This window comes from Myxocyprinus asiaticus, chromosome 3 (genome assembly GCF_019703515.2).
Source record: "Myxocyprinus asiaticus isolate MX2 ecotype Aquarium Trade chromosome 3, UBuf_Myxa_2, whole genome shotgun sequence".
Lineage (NCBI taxonomy): Eukaryota > Metazoa > Chordata > Actinopteri > Cypriniformes > Catostomidae > Myxocyprinus > Myxocyprinus asiaticus.
The window spans coordinates 3,126,272-3,142,446 of NC_059346.1; the positions used below are offsets into that span (position 1 = coordinate 3,126,272).

The following is a 16,175-nucleotide window of genomic DNA, read 5'->3' on the forward strand; positions in this document are numbered from 1 at the left end:
GTACAAAGGAAAGGAGAACTGTACCCCATGCAGAGTTCCAGAGACTAGGGTGGGGATGAGTGTGTGGGAGCCAGTGGAGCTGAATACCAGATGCCATGCTGGGAAATAGCAAGGGAGTTGGATGTTTCAGATTTAGGTGTCCCTAAGAGTCTCTTACTCTAATGCAGTCTCATTGAAATTTAAGTACACGTGATTGTGCAATTTAAACAATAAATATTGTGAGTGTCTTTATGCAGGAGTGGGATATCAACACAAAAAGAGAATGCATTCTCAAATCTCTTATCATCTACCTGGGTGAAATGGTAGAGAGCCTCACCAAAGAATACCTGGTATGGGAATCTTAATAACAATTTAATATTTGTGGAAATGAGCTGTGTAATCCATTGTACAACATTGGTTAATACAGTAATGTCATAAATTCAATCCCAGAATTTGTTTTGTTAAATAATGCCTTGTTTTTCACAGCAAAATGAGGCCAAACAGGATCTGCAGCAGGCCAACATGGCCATCTTTGTCATCAGGGAAGACAAGAATCTTTCGCATCGCCCAAAGATATTGGGATTGTCATTGAGGGAGTGGAAGTCCTGAACAAGTTGGCCTCTGTCGCAACAGCGTTTGCCGTGCTCTTCAGGCTCATCTATGCACTAAACCTGAAGTATCCGAATGGACTCAGACTAACCTTTGAAGTCACTCAGAAAGTTCTCATGGAGCTGGACACCAACAAGATGTCCACGAAGGTGCCGAAACTGAATACCAAGCTACTCAGTGCACCGTAGGCTACTGTAGTGTTCTCAAAGTATGGACTGCACTTGAAGTGATCCACTTAATATTATTTAGCATTATTTTTGCATTAATATTTTGCAGTGGTTCTACAACTTTGTTAATGCTCATGTTTTATTACCTGAAGGACCACATAATTATTTTTTTTTCTTCTCCATCACCATTAGAGACAAATGCCTTGTAACTTATATATTTTTACGCCAAGAATGGATTTGTGAGTGCTGTTGCTTGAAAAAGTATGGCAACATATATTGATATATTTTTTTATGTGGTGAGGACCATCCTGGTGTTTTTGTTTATTGACATGTCTTCAACAGTGGTGAAAGACCATAGTAGTTGAAAGTTATTGTGCCTAAGTATAATACTTGTACTATAGAAATGGAAAAGCATGTTAAGGGCAGACGTGTCAACTTACTGGAAATCAAGTTTTGGAATAATAAGCAAGGAAATGCAATAGGAATCTGAGTCATTACTGATGAAAGTAGAATTTTTGATAGGATACAACTGAAAAAATGCACGAAACCTACAGAATAATTTAAAATGATGACATCTTGAAAATATTTTGTCTGTTCAATCTGAAAAACATTGTTTGCTCCAAATGTTAGAAAATGGTTTTCCTTGGCAAAGTCAAGTTAAAAATACTTTGTGTGAGTTATTACATGCATTTTTTATGTTGGATCAATGTTATATTTTTTTCAGTGCAATAGTGTGGTAGAAACATAGAAATGAAAGACAAACAGCACCTCCTGAGTCACAGTAATGGTGTAGTGGGTAACAACAGTGTGGATGTGTTTTTGACCCGGGTTCTATTCTGCCTTTTGTCCCACTTTTCCCCATTCTGTTTCCTGTCTCCACTATTAATATTTCCTTTAATACTCCTTATGATAATAAATAAAAATGAAAATAAAGGTTGATTTCTTTGCAGTGATTTGGTCTCGGTAAAGGTCAGGAAGTGGAGAGAAAGGTTTGATCCGGGTAAAATTAGCCATGGTTTCACTATAGTAATATTGTAGTAACCATGTTTATTGGCAGAAGTGATAGTTTTAATGCAATTAAGCATGGTGTTACTACAGTAATATGGAGTTAATATAGTATAATTTGTATAATTTTGTGGTTACTATGATTTTACTAGAAAATATCATGGTGATACTATGGTAAAACCATGGTTAATTTTTGTAAGGGATGTTTATGGTTAGTTTTAGGGGTAGGGGTTGGTGTAGGGTGTCTGTGAGACTCTAAAAAACACAAAAAACACACTGTACTGATACTGTATATTGTTAGTATTTAATTAGGGGTGTAAATAGTATCTGACATTATTTGTACCGTGGTGCAAATAGCATCTAACACAATTTGTACGTATACTGATGCATTAAGTGACAACTTATGTAGTGACAGAAATTATAGTTTTGCAAACATATAATGCACAATGGTTTTACAAACTATTTTGGCTAACCAATTTCAATTTATATGATTTAGGATGCATTCATTCTAATCTCATTTACAGTAGAAGTCAGAAATGTACATACACCTTAGCCAAATTCATTTAAACTCAGTTTTTCACAATTCCTGACACTTAATCATAGAAAGCATTCCCTATTAGGTCAGTTAGGATCACTACTTTATTTTAAGAATGTGAAATGTCAGAATAATAGTAGAGAGAATGATTTATTTCAGCTTTTATTTCTTTCATCACATTCCCAGTGGGTCAGAAGTTTACATACACTTTGTTAGTATTTGGTAGCACTGCCTTTAAATTGTTTAACTTGGGTCAAATGTTTTGGGTAGCCTTCCAAAAGCTTCTCACAATATGTTGCTGGAGTTTTGGCCCATTTCTCCAGACAGAACTGGTGTAACTGAGTCAGGTTTGTAGGCCTCCTTGCTCGCACACGCTATTTCAGTTCTGCACACAAATTTTCTATCAGATTGAGGTCAGGGCTTTGTGATGGCCACTCGAATACCTTGACTTTGTTGTCCTTAAGCCATTTTGCCACAACTTGAGGTATGCTTGGGGTCATTGTCCATTTGGAAGACCCATTTATGACCGAGCTTTAACTTCCTGGCTGATGTCTTGAGATGTTACTTCAATATATCCACATAATTTTCCTTCCTCATGATGCCATCTATTTTGTGAAGTGCACCAGTCCCTCCTGCAGCAAAGCACCCCCACAACATGATGCTGCCACCCTCATGCTTCACGGTTGGGATGGTGTTCTTCAGCTTGCAAGCCTCACCCTTTTTCCTCCAAACATAATGATGGTCATTATGGCCAAACAGTTCAATTTTTGTTTCATCAGACCAGAGGATATTTCTCCAAAATGTAAGATCTTTGTCCCCATGTGCACTTGCAAACTGTAGTCTGGATTTTTTATGGCAGTTTTGGAGCACTGTCATCTTCCTTGCTGAGCAGCCTTTCAGGTTATTTTGATATAGGACTCGTTTTACTGTGGATATAGATACTTGTCTACCTGTTTCCTCCAGCATCTTCACAAGGTCCTTTGCTGTTGTTCTGGGATTGATTTGCACTTTTCGCACCAAGCTACATTCATCTCTAGGAGACAGAATGCGTCTCCTTCCTGAGTTGTATGATGGCTACGTGATCCTATGGAGTTTATACTTGCGTACTATTGTTTGTACAGATGAATGTGCTACCTTCAGGTATTTGGAAATTGCTCCCAAGGATGAACCAGACTTGTGGAGGTCTACAGTTTTTTTTCTGAGGTCTTGGCTGATTTCTTTTGATTTTCCCATGATGTCAAGCAAAGAGGCACTGAGTTTGAAGGTAGGCCTTAAAATACATCCACAGGTACACCTCCAATTCAGTACACCTCTTATCAGAAGCTAATTGGCTAATTGTTTAAAGGCTTGACATAATTTTACAAGCTGCTTAAAGGCACAGTTAACTTAGTGTATGTAAAGTTCTGACCCACTGGAATTGTGATATAGTCAATTAAAAGTGAAAAAATCTGTCTGTAAACAATTGTTGGAAAAATTACTCGTATATGTCCTAAATGACTTGCCAAAACTATAGTTTGCTAATATTAAATCTGTGGAGTGGTTAAAAATTAGTTTTAATGACTTCAACCTAAGTGTATGTAAACTTCTGAATTCAACTGTACTACATGGATAGATAGTATAGCAAAATGGACCATTCGTTTGACAATTAAATCTTTGTTTAATAAAATCTAAAGATTTCAACATGTGTAAAGTGTACATTGTTTACAGAAATGTACAAAATAGTTGGTTTAACTTAATTCAATTGTGAACATAGGTTTCACACAATAAAAATTAGTTTCTTTGATATGAAATTAAAATGTAGGCTGAGTTAACCTAACTTAAATTTGATCTTTTCAAATAACTCTATTGAACCTTGCAGCTTTTTGCTGCTTTCCCTTTTTTCAATGTATCATTACAATGATAAATATTAACATGCCTACAGAGAAGTGTTGAAACTGGGAATTTAAATCCCAAAAGACTGTTGGCTGTACAACTCAAGTCGGGTTTCGATTCTCCATTCATAAGCCTCTCCAAATGTAAAAATGCGTAAGTTTCCACTGATGAAATGTCTCACTGTAGCTCTCTTATCAATAAAAACTTGCATCATTCTTCAAAGCCCCCTAAAGACTAATAAAGGTCTGTCTAACCTTCATCTTAGCAGCCTATTTTTCACTTCCTGCACTAATTCTGCCTTTGAAACTTTCAGCTAGAATTCAACTTAACTACAACGAGCAGGAGCAGCCCGACCCAGTGTGGATTAAAACGCCTGAAAGTGGTGCATTTATTTGTGTTAGCCCACAGAGAGTGAGTTAGAATAGACTGCAGGAGCTGCAAGCTTTGCTCCAGAGACTGTCGGGACAGAAGGGCAGTGAGATAGAGTGCCAGCAGCCTGTCTAGGCTGGACCCAGTGTACAAAAGTAGGAACAGGAGATAAATAGAGGTGTACTGAAGCGTGGTATTGCGTTTAGAGGCTCCTGGGCCACAGAGACAGTCTTTGAAGAGGAGCTCTACCTATAAAAGATATTTAGCTCTTGCTAACACAACTACAGAACTGACTTTAAAAGTGCAGAGTGAATCTTTCAATCCATTATCAGATAAATGTACTTGCATAGAAGAAATGTCTGAATTATATTTCATGCCAAAATATGAAATGATATTATGCATAAAGAAAATGAGGCCTATTTATGTCAATTAAACATTTTAATTATCTTCAAGATGAAGACTTTATAAATCTTTTCTTTTATAATTTTTTTCCATCTTACTGTTACAATTCTTGAGACAAACAAGAACATTTTAAAATCATCTCTCTAATGAGAAATCGATTGTAAATGTAATATATATATATAGGAAGCTATATTTGTGCAGAGTTCCATACAAACAGGTTTTCTCTCCGAGAAGTTCCGTCTCTCTAATTCTTTATGTTTAGTCCTTTAATGTTCTTTAATGACGGTCTGCTCAAATCCTCTGATGAGGGTTATGTTCCTGTTATTATGCATAATCCACAGGTTTATTTGTGAGGTGTTGTGGAGAGTTTTTTTCAGGAGTCGTTCTGCAGAACATGTATTGAAGCTTTTCTTGTTTCTTCCTTTTTTTACTTTGATAGTTTTGTGTGATTATGACTTTACAGTTATTAATTAAGGCTAGGTTGGGTTTCCCGAAGCACTAAGTAGAACGTTTGTAGCACTTAAGTTGCACTTTAGTAAATTTGGTTGAAACTGTAGTATTCTACGTCACGTTTCCCAAAAGCATCATTATCTAGTTCGTAAAAACGTTTACTCTGAAGCACTCTTATGTCCATTAAGTGCAATTTAAACATATCTTTCTCGCATCTTTCACAGTTTATCAGAGACAACGAGACATTTAATAAATTATATAAATATATTTTGATCATTAGAAAGCGAATGTATGGGGGCCTGGGTAGTTCAGCGAGTATTGACGCTGACTACCACCCCTGGAATCAGGAGTTCGAATCCAGGGTGTGCTAAGTGACTCCAGCCAGGTCTCCTAAGCAACCAAATTGGCCAGGTTGCTAGGGAGGGTAGAGTCACATGGGGTAACCTCCTCGTGGTCATGATTAGTGGTTCTCGCTCTCAATGGGGCGTGTGGTGAGTTGTGTGTGGATTGCGGAGAGTAGCATGAGCCTCCACATGCTGTGAGTCTCCGCAGTGTCATGCACAATGAGCCACGTGATAAGATGCGCGGATTAACGGTCTCAGAAGCGGAGGCAATTGAGACTTGTCCTCCGCCACCCGGACTGAGGTGAGTAACCACGCCATCACGAGGACCTACTAAGTAGTGGGAATTGGGCATTCCACATTGGGGAGAAAAGGCAATAAAAACTTGTTTTTTTAAAGATAGCGATTGTACACTATTTCAGGTTCTAAAAAATTCTCCGCAGTCTGTGTATGCAATGGTCTAAATTTACAGAACACACACAGTGCATTCAGAAAGTATTCAGACCCCTTCATCTTTTTTTTTTACATTTAATGTTGCAGCTTATGCTAAAATGCTTTAAATTATTAGTTTTTAGCATCAATCTACACTCCATACCCCAAAATGACAAATCAATAACCAGATTTTTTATAACTTTGCAAATATATTAAAAAGAAAAAGGTGAAATATCACATTGAAATAAATATTCAGACCCTTTGCTATGACACTATGACAATTTAGCTCAGGTGCATCCCATTTCTCTGGATCATCTTTGAGATGTTTCTGCACTTTGATTGGAGTCCACCTGTGGCAAATTCAATTGATTGGACATGATTTGGAAAGGCACTTACCTGTCTATGTAAGGTCTCACAGCTGAAAATGCATATCAGAGCAAAAACCAAGCCATGAGGTCAAAGGAACTGCCTGCAGAGCTCAGAAACAGGATTGTGTGGGGATCTGGGGAAGGCTACAAAACAATTTTGGCTGCGTTGAAGGTTCCCAAGACAGTGGCCTCCATAATTCTTAAATGGAAAAAGTTTGGAACAACCAAGACTCTTCCTAGAGCTGGCCACCCAGCCAAACTGAGCAATCGGGGGAGAAGGGCCTTGGTAAGAGAGGTGACCAAGAACCCCATGGTCACTCTGGTTGAGCTCCAGAGATCATGTGTGGAGATGAGAGAAACTTGCAAAAGGACAACCATCACTGCAACACTCCACCAATCTGGGCTTTATGGCAGAGTGGCCAGACGGAAGCCTCTCCTCAATGCAATAAAGTAAAAAAGCACCTAAAGGACTCTCAGACTGTGAGAAACAAGATTCTCTGGTCTGATGAAACGAAGATTGAACTGTTTGGTCTCAATTCCAATTGTCATGTCTGGAGGAAACCAGGCACCGCTCATCACCTGCGCAATACCATCCCAACGGTGAAGCATGGTGGTGGCAGCGTCATGCTGTGGGGGTGTTTTTCAGCGGCAGGGACTAGGGGACTGGTCAGGATTGAAGAAAAGCTGAACGCAGCAAAATGTAGAGATATCCTTACTGAAAACCTGGTCCAGAGTGCTCAGGACCTCAGACTGGGCCGAAGGTTCACCTTCCAACAAGACAATGACCCTAAGCACACAGCCAAGACAACGCAAGAGTGGCTTAGGTGCAACTCTGTGAATGTCCTTGGGTGGCCCAGCCAGAGTCCGGACTGAACCCAATCGAACATCTCTGGAGAGACCTGAAAATGGCTGTCCACCGACGGTCCCCATCCAACCTGACAGAGCTTGAGAGGATTTGCAGAAAAGAATGGCAGAAAATCCCCAAATCCAGGTGTTCAAAGCTTGCCGCATCATACCCAAAAAGACTTGAGGCTGTAATCGCTGCCAAAGCTGCTTCAACTAAGCACTGAGTTAAGGGTGTGAATACTTAGGTCAATGTGATATTTCAGCTTTTTATTTTTAATATTTTTGCAAAGTTATAAAAAAAAAATCCGTTTTTTGCTTTGTCATTATGGGGTATGGAGTGTAGATTGATGTGAAGAAGAAAAAAATAGTTTAAAGCATTTTAGCAAAGGGCTCCAACATAAAATGTGAAACAAATGAAGGGGTCTGAATGCACTGTAATACAGTAACTCAAATGTTATATTAGACTTCTTTGATAAGCATAATTATAATGCAATAAAAGTATGATATGTTCTTCTTAAACAGATTTCTTAAGAAGACGTGTAGACCTAATGTGATCCTGCAGTTTAAAACTTAAATAAATAGGTGTAAATAAATAAGTAAAAATATGGTTAACAAAGAAGATTATAGTAAGAGTGTGCTATGAGCGATTCCCTCCCTCTCTCTCTCTCTCTCTCTCTCTCTCTCTCTCTTCCTCCTCGTCCTTTCTCAAATGACTGGTCAAAATCGGCTCCAGTAGCCTATTGTCTGTTTACAAGGCAGTCACAAATTGCATGACGCATAATGGCACTAAGGCTACAAGTGCACAGTGCCTAGAACTCTAACCAGATGATTTATTAATATTTTGATATGTCTATGAGTAGTTCAATATTGATGTCCATCATTTTAATCCTGTTTAGTGTGCATCTGTTCAGTTTCCAGCCAAAAAAAAAAAAAAAAACTGAAACAATGTCTTACCAGAGCCAGCATTATTTCTTTATTTAAATTCAGTAATAGTTAATAACTTTCGGCACCTCAACAAGGTTTCATACAATTTACATGCTTGTCAGTATCTCTGCATTATTTTCATGTTGGGAAAACAAACTCCTGGGCATCTTGGCAAAAATTTCAGCACTTTTGGACCAGACAGCTCCCCATAATGAAGGACTAAAGTTGTACTTTATAACTAGCGATCTAAGTGCTGGATTGGGAAACAAGCATTACTCCATCATAAAATAACGAGCAATGTTAATTAAGATGATCGTAAAAGCTTAAGCTGCAACGTCATCAGGAAACCCAGCCTTATTCTTTTGTTGAATATCTGTTATTTACCCTGTTAAAGGGCTGCATAGCAACCATATATCCCAATGAAACGCATCTGATTGGGTCACATGAACAAAATGCAGCCACTGCAAAAAACAAACATAACAAAAGAAATCTTAATTAGTATTTTGTCTTGCTTTCCAGTAAAAATATCAAAACATTATTAAAATAATATATATTTAACTTAAGAAGCAAAATGATATTAAGATATTAGATATTATAAAAAGATTTATATATAAAAGATATTTAGTCTTTTTTTTAAAGAAAAATCTAAGTACATTTAGTAAGGTTTATGCATTAAACAAGAAAGAAAAAATGACAATGTGTTAAGAAAAATAAACTTAAATCAAAGGGAAAACATGTTTATTTTTCTTACGCCATTTGCAGATTTTTTTTAAAGCAAAAAGTTCACTTAATTTTGTCTTTAAAAACAAGACTTAATATCTTATGCCAGTTTGCTTGTAAAGTCAAGTAAATATATTTAGTTTGAACTATATATATATATATATATATATATAGTTACACAGATAAATATAATGATTAGGGCTGTCAATCAATTAACATTTTTCATCGAATTAATTACATGGTATGGCAATTAATTAATCAAATTAATTGCATATATAACTATTTGCTCAAATAACAATAAATCAATATATAATGATTAAATAATTATAAATAGTTATATTTGAATAATTATAAATAATAGATATATATGTATACATTATAAAAAATAATAATGCAGATAATTAAAAACCATTATTATTTTGGCACAAAAGTTCAGAAGACTTGTCTTTAGAAGTCAATATATTGTTTATTTCCATTTTGAACATAAGCCAATCATTGGCCTACAGTTCACAGCAATCCATTTTGCAATTGAATTCATCAATTAGTCCGAGATTTATTATGAGGGCTTGTCTAAGGACGCTTCAATATACACCTGCATCCATGTTTCCCTCCATGTTTATGTGTCTTGGTTTCATTGGTTTATTGTCTCGTTATCTTGTTTAGAGTTCTGTTTGTTCATTGGTTATGTTCTCCCACGTCCATGTATTTGAGCCTTCATGTTTTCCATTGTCCTTGGTCCAGTATTGTAAATGTCATGTCGTGCCATGCCATGCCATGCCATCCCATGCCATGCCATGCCATGCTATGTCAAGTTTATGCTATGTCAAGTTTATGTCAAGTCAAGATTATAGTCAAGTTCATGTTTATGTTTCACGTTTATAGTTAGGGTTTTTGGTTTTCATGTTTATTAATAAATTTGCACTTGGGTTCTTCATCACACGTCATCGTCTTCATCACTGTCAGCATCAGCAGCATCGTTACCCACAGGATCTGCGCTGCATTTTTTATTACTAGATTGAACTATTTTTATTGATACTTTTAGGTACTAGATGAATTTTAAATATATTTATAATGTATTTATGAGTGTTTCTTCAACGTCTGGAAATCAACGTCAGGGGTTGATTTGTATTAAAACAAACAGATTCAAACTTTTTTTTCTTTTTGTTATATGAAGGTCTCATTTAAACGAAATTGGAAACTTTTTTTCAGGACTTCTTTTTATTTATTTATTTATTGGTACTTTTCAAATGCCTTTTATGTGCAGAATGTACTGTTTTAGCCTTGTAAATAAAGGTAAATATCACTTGTGCACAGAATATTTTTATTGTGCGTCATTTCCAAACAAGCTGAAATACTCAAAAAGTGTGAAAATATTATTTAATTATGTGTATTTAGGATACATAAAATGTTATCTACAAAATTAGCCTTAGCAAGACATTTTTTTTTTTTTTTTTTTTTTTTTTTTATGTTAAAAATGTCATTTCCATCAGCGTAATTTCAAGCACAGAATTCTATTCTAAGAATTCTTAGAAGAGAGCTAATGTTTTGGTCAGCAAAAAAAAAAAAAAAAAAATAAGCAATGAAAATAAAAATTGCCCATGAGTGCATCAAATTAATCTAAAAAATATATATATATATTCTACATTCGATATAACCATATAACTATGTACTGTATAACTATAAAGGACACAAAATACTTCCAGTTAACTGCAACATTTCTCTTTACAAACTCCATTACACAGTCAATACTTTCATCTCAGACATTTACTTTGAAGAGTTTAAAGTTTACCGTGACGAGTAACAGGTTGATTTCAGTGCAGTGGCCTTTAAAGAGGGGTCGATCGCACTGAATGAGCCAAATGAAAGACCCTGAGGTTGAACCTGTTTCCCAGAGGGCTGCTGTCCTCCTCCAAATCATTTTAAGCTGCACTGCCTCTTTTAAAGAGAGTGCAGAGATAGTGAATGAGGTGGAGATTTTTCATTTTCCTTTTAGGGTTCTCTCTTGCTTTGGGGAAACAAAATGAACAAAGACACAGGTTCTGGAAGTTTTCTATTCCTAGAACCTTAAATAACCTTTTTTTTTTTTTTTTTTTTTGGCAGATTGGAAAGTCATTAAGAAGCAGGATAATACTCCATCCTTTCTCCACAGCCGGTGGAGTTATGGAAGTCATTGTTCCCTTTATTTCCTCCAGGGTTGTTTTTCCTACGGTTGAGGCTCATTGGAGACATAAATCGGGTAACAGTGTTGCCTCATGCATTTAAAAGACCAAATATCACGCCTAACACTCTGCAAACTAATCAATAAGTTCATACTGCTAAGAAATATACTTCTATAAATATTGCCAAAAAAAAAAAAAAAAAAAAAAACAGGTAATACAATCTTATATCTGTGAAGTCAGGGAAGGAATTTAAACCTCTGTTGAATTTTAATATTCCAGGTTGAATACAAGTTAAGCTTAATCGACAGCATTTACAGCATAATGTTGATTACCACAAAAACTTATTTTTAAATTAATTTAAAAATAGCAAAAATGTAGGTTACAGTGAAGCATTTACAGTGGAAGTGAATGGGGCCAACTTTTAGAGGGTTTAAAGGTAGAAATGTGAAGCTCATAATTTTCTAAATTTTTCAAATAAAACAGTATTTTTTGAGCTGCAAATTTGCTAAAATTGTCTTTTAAGGTTTCCGGCATTACGTCGTCATGGCAACAACTTAGTAAAATTGGATATAACTTTAAACAGAAAAAGTTTTTAAAGGGATTAGTTCACCCAGAAATTAAAATTCAGTCATTGTTTACTCACCCCTGTGTTGTTATAACACCATATGACTTTCTTTTTCTTAACACAAAGGGAGAAATTGTGAAATAAAGATTGTTCTCAGTGATGTCATAAAATAGCAGTCTATGGTGACCACCTCTTCAAGCTTCAAAAGAACACAAAAGTATCATTCTAATAAATTATTGTGTGCCTCATGACTTGTTATGAAAGCATACAACAAGGTTTGGTGAGATATAAACTGAAATCTAATGTATTATTTAATGAAAATGTTCACTGACCGTTGATCTCCAGTGCACGTTCATGATCAGGCACGAGAGCAACAGTTCACGCAACACCCTTGTGACATTGGGGCGTTCAAGCAAAACATACGCTACGTTTCCTACATACGTATGTCCTCCACAGCAATAGTGACAATAGAACACAACACAGCTGTACACAAAACAGAGAACAGAACTTTCTAAACATGTCTGAAGTGTTTGTAGTCGAAGGATTGATGCATTTCTATGCCCAGCCTTATTTTTTTTTTAAAGTTTTAGGACCGGTGCCAGTACACAGTGGACGGAGTTACATGCACGATGCTGAAAATATAAAACAAGCGATCAATAGAATGTACCATCGCTCATCACGGCTGGTTAGGACAAAAACTCTGATTAACATAGAAAATATACCTTTTATCACGTGTCGTTTGCCATCAGGTTAGGACACAGTGTGTCTGTGGCTGCCTGTCGCCTCCTCTATGTTTCTGTTTGATTTTCGAGTACTCCGTTAAAAAATAAATAAGGCTGGGCATAGAAATGCATCACAAAATCAATTGGATTGCTTCATAAAACATGGATTAAACCACTGGAGTCTGTGGATTACTTTTTTGTCTCAAAAGCAAATGGGAATTTGTGAAGAAAAAGTCTGCTTCTCTGTTGTAAAGAATGCCAATCAAATCAGTGTTAAATGAACTCCCGTAGTGCTATTGAAACTAAATTAGGCTTTATACGAATAAAGTGAACTGTGTACTTACTGAGCACTCTGCACTGTGTTTTGCACTAAAGCATGCGCCAATCACATTTTCTTCTGAAAATCTACTAATGTAAGTCACCTGGGATTAAAAGCATCATACACACACACCTCACTCATCCTCACAGGCCAGATGTCCCTTTGATCACACACACACACACACACACACACACACAGAGAGAGAAAAGATTTGGGTCACATCGTCTATTAGCATACTTTGAAAAACAAAGTTTGTAAACAAGAGTTGAATCAATTAGAATGTGGTCAAAATGAGGTCTCTTAAAAAGTGGTATAGTTTTGCTCCCTGCAGTTTGAGTCTGGCCTTCACAGTATGGTGCCTATGTAGGCAGCACACTAGAGTTTGGAACAGAGCCCATGAATATATTGTGTAGGCCTGTGATGAAATTGATCTTGTAATGCTCAAACAAAGTCCACTTTCAACTGTAAATTTCAATGTATAAAATCAAGTAATACAGAAGAGCTAAACATAGAAATCTCCCACGAGTTAGACGTTAGAGAGTGAGAAGACGGAGGAGGAAATCAATGAGGCAGAAGAAAGGATTGGCAGCGATCTTGCAATCTGAAAGAATATAGAGTATTGATGGTAGGGGAAATTACTTGTCTTTCCGGTTCTTCTCTCACAGCTGTATGTTATTGTATATTTGATGGAATATTGAAAATGTTTTCGTTTATGTGGTGAGAGAGTGAGGAGCTGAAAAATGAGAAGACAAGGCATAAAGAGACAGAGATCCATGTGGCAGCTTATTCTAGCCAAGAACTGTCCTATTAGACAGGAAGAGACCATCTGACTAACATGTAAAAAAACTAACCCCAGTTCATATTTGTACATGATGTTAGTCAACTAATTGCTCTTAAGGAAGCCCAGTATAATTCAGACTAATCTCATGAAAATGATGACTGTTGCGACATTTTTGCAACATATTACGCGGTTCATTAAATTTATCACGCATTTCCAAGGTTAAAGTCCACTGTGTGGCCCTAAAAGTGAATTAAATGTTCTCCCAAACAGATGAGGTTTTAAAAGTTAATGCTGTATCCAGTTTTAAATTAACAAAATTGTTGGAGCAACCACTTCATTTTGTCTGCTCTTCAGGACTTGTACCATGGTCCTTTGCATCACAAGTGCAACACTCAATCAGCGCAGTTTGATCAAGCACGAACAAGCTTGTAAATTTAAACGTTATAATGTATCGTACTGCAAGTCATGCGCTATAGTAAAAGTGTTTAGATGTCATAAGATAGCACTGAGTGAGGAACAGGGCGAAAAGTAAGTGTTTATAAACTGTTAAACTGCCATTTTACTCGTCATTTGTGTGAAAGTGCATAAAATGAATTGCTGTTGTAGCCCCTCTAGTGGTCATTTCACCAGGAAACTGCTGTGATATGCACAAATATAATTTTGCAAAACCCCCTTGTTTTGCATTTGACAATATTAACGTGATTCTATGAGACCAAGTTAGTATAATTAGGCTGATTTGGGGGAAAGTAGTTTTATGTTAGCTGATGTCTTAGATAAGTTTCAGTCTGGATTTAGGGCTCTGAGTCAGCTCTGTTACGGGTAGCAAATTATCTGTTTAATTTTATTGAACCTCAGTGCAGCATTTGATACTATTGATTATCGGATTCTTATCAATCGTCTAAGGCTTGTTGTGGGGTTAGAAGGTACAGTTGAAAGTAGATCCTTTTCGGTAAGGTTTGGAGATGTTTCCTCAGCACTCATTACCTGTGGTGTTCCTCAGGGATCTATTTTAGGTCCGATTTTGTTTTCTTTGTATATATCTTTTGTCTATCTCCCTCTGTAACCTGGTGTGAACAGTTCTTTTAATGTGTTGTTGTTGTTGTTATGTTTAGAGAAGGTTAAAGGTTAGCTGGGTCAAAATATTCTCCAGTTAAATAAGAACAAAACAGAGATCATTATCTTTGGATCTAATGTATGTGGTGTAGATATTACTAATGGTTTAGGGCCATGGGCTGCCAATTTGCAAAGCCAAGTGAAAAATGTGGGTGTTATTCTTGATTCAGCACTAAAATTTGACAAGCAGATTAAGGTTGTTGTGAAAAGTAGTTTTTATCAGCTTAGAGCCATGGTTACCTCACTAAGCTTATAAATTTGCATTCTTCATGTAGATAATTAAGATGCGCCAATCAATTACTTCTTACTATTCCCAGATCACACTTAAAGCTCAAAGGGGATCGAGCCTTTTCTGTTGCTGGTCCACGGTTGTGGAATGGTTTACCACTTGAGATTAGATCCTCCACTTCTATTTCTACCTTTAAATTGCATTTAAAAACTTTTTTGTTTTCTTTAGCTTTTAATATTTGATGGACTCTGGGGGTTTTTTAATGCTTGTTTTCATTTCCTGTTGTTATGGCTATTGTGTGATGCGTTTTATGGCTGTTTTTATTTTTCTATTTCTTCTACAGCACTTTGGTGCTACAGTGTGGTTTGAAAGTGCTTTATAAATAAATGAGACTTGAGACTTGATTTCGAGTTCACCTGACCCCTAGGGGGCGTTTACATAAGATGTGTTCTTGTATTCAAAAACGGCTACTACAGACAGAGTGCAATGGAATGAAACATAATGCAGGGGTCTTGAGATGCATTTTTAAAAGTTGTTTTATTTAAACTAGGGCTGTCGATTTAACGCATTAAATCAGTGTGATTAATTATACAAAAATTAACGCATTAAAAAAATTAACACAATTAATCATGTCCCCGGACCATAATAAGGAATATTCCTACCACTGGAGCAATACAAGCTTGAAGAACCACCTGTTTTATCCATATGGCAGAAAGATGATGGAGTGCAAATCTGAATGCTGGAATCTCAAGATGTGTTTGTCTAAGTTTCAAACTTAGTTTAACTTGACACAGTGATCTAAAAACGCTACGTTTATGACGCGACGCAACTGAGATGCTCCAAAAGCGTCTGTCTGACAGACCAATCCTGTTTTAAGCAACTGTTGCCGGGGCTGCCATTACTCTAACACACGTTTGCGATTTTCCAATGAGAGCCTACGGGAGTAATGTGTGTTTGAGTAGTTTTAAGCGGGATTTTATCAAAATTATCCAAAAAATTTCAAACACGATGTCGCCGGGTATTTTGTAATAGCGACACGAGGTACCCAGAGTAGTTTTCAATCAAATTACTGTGTAATTGAACAATTTCTTGTACAATAAACATCCGATAAATGTGCCTTACAATGTCACTCTTCATTGAAGCCCACTTAAGAATATTATCCATTCCGTCTGAAAATATTTTTCAAAAAAACACGCTGTTCAAGCCAATCTCCCATTCATTCCAGTGGAGAGTTCTGCAGAGCCTTTCAGAGCGAGCATCCATAACAA

The 16,175-nt window shown here is 36.5% G+C and overlaps 1 protein-coding gene across 1 annotated transcript in view; it reads right to left on the minus strand.

The window, feature by feature from the left end:
- srrm3 (serine/arginine repetitive matrix 3) overlaps positions 1-16,175 on the minus strand; it is a 140,583-nt gene that overhangs the window by 82,671 nt on the left and 41,737 nt on the right. The gene's annotated exons all lie outside the window — the stretch shown is intronic.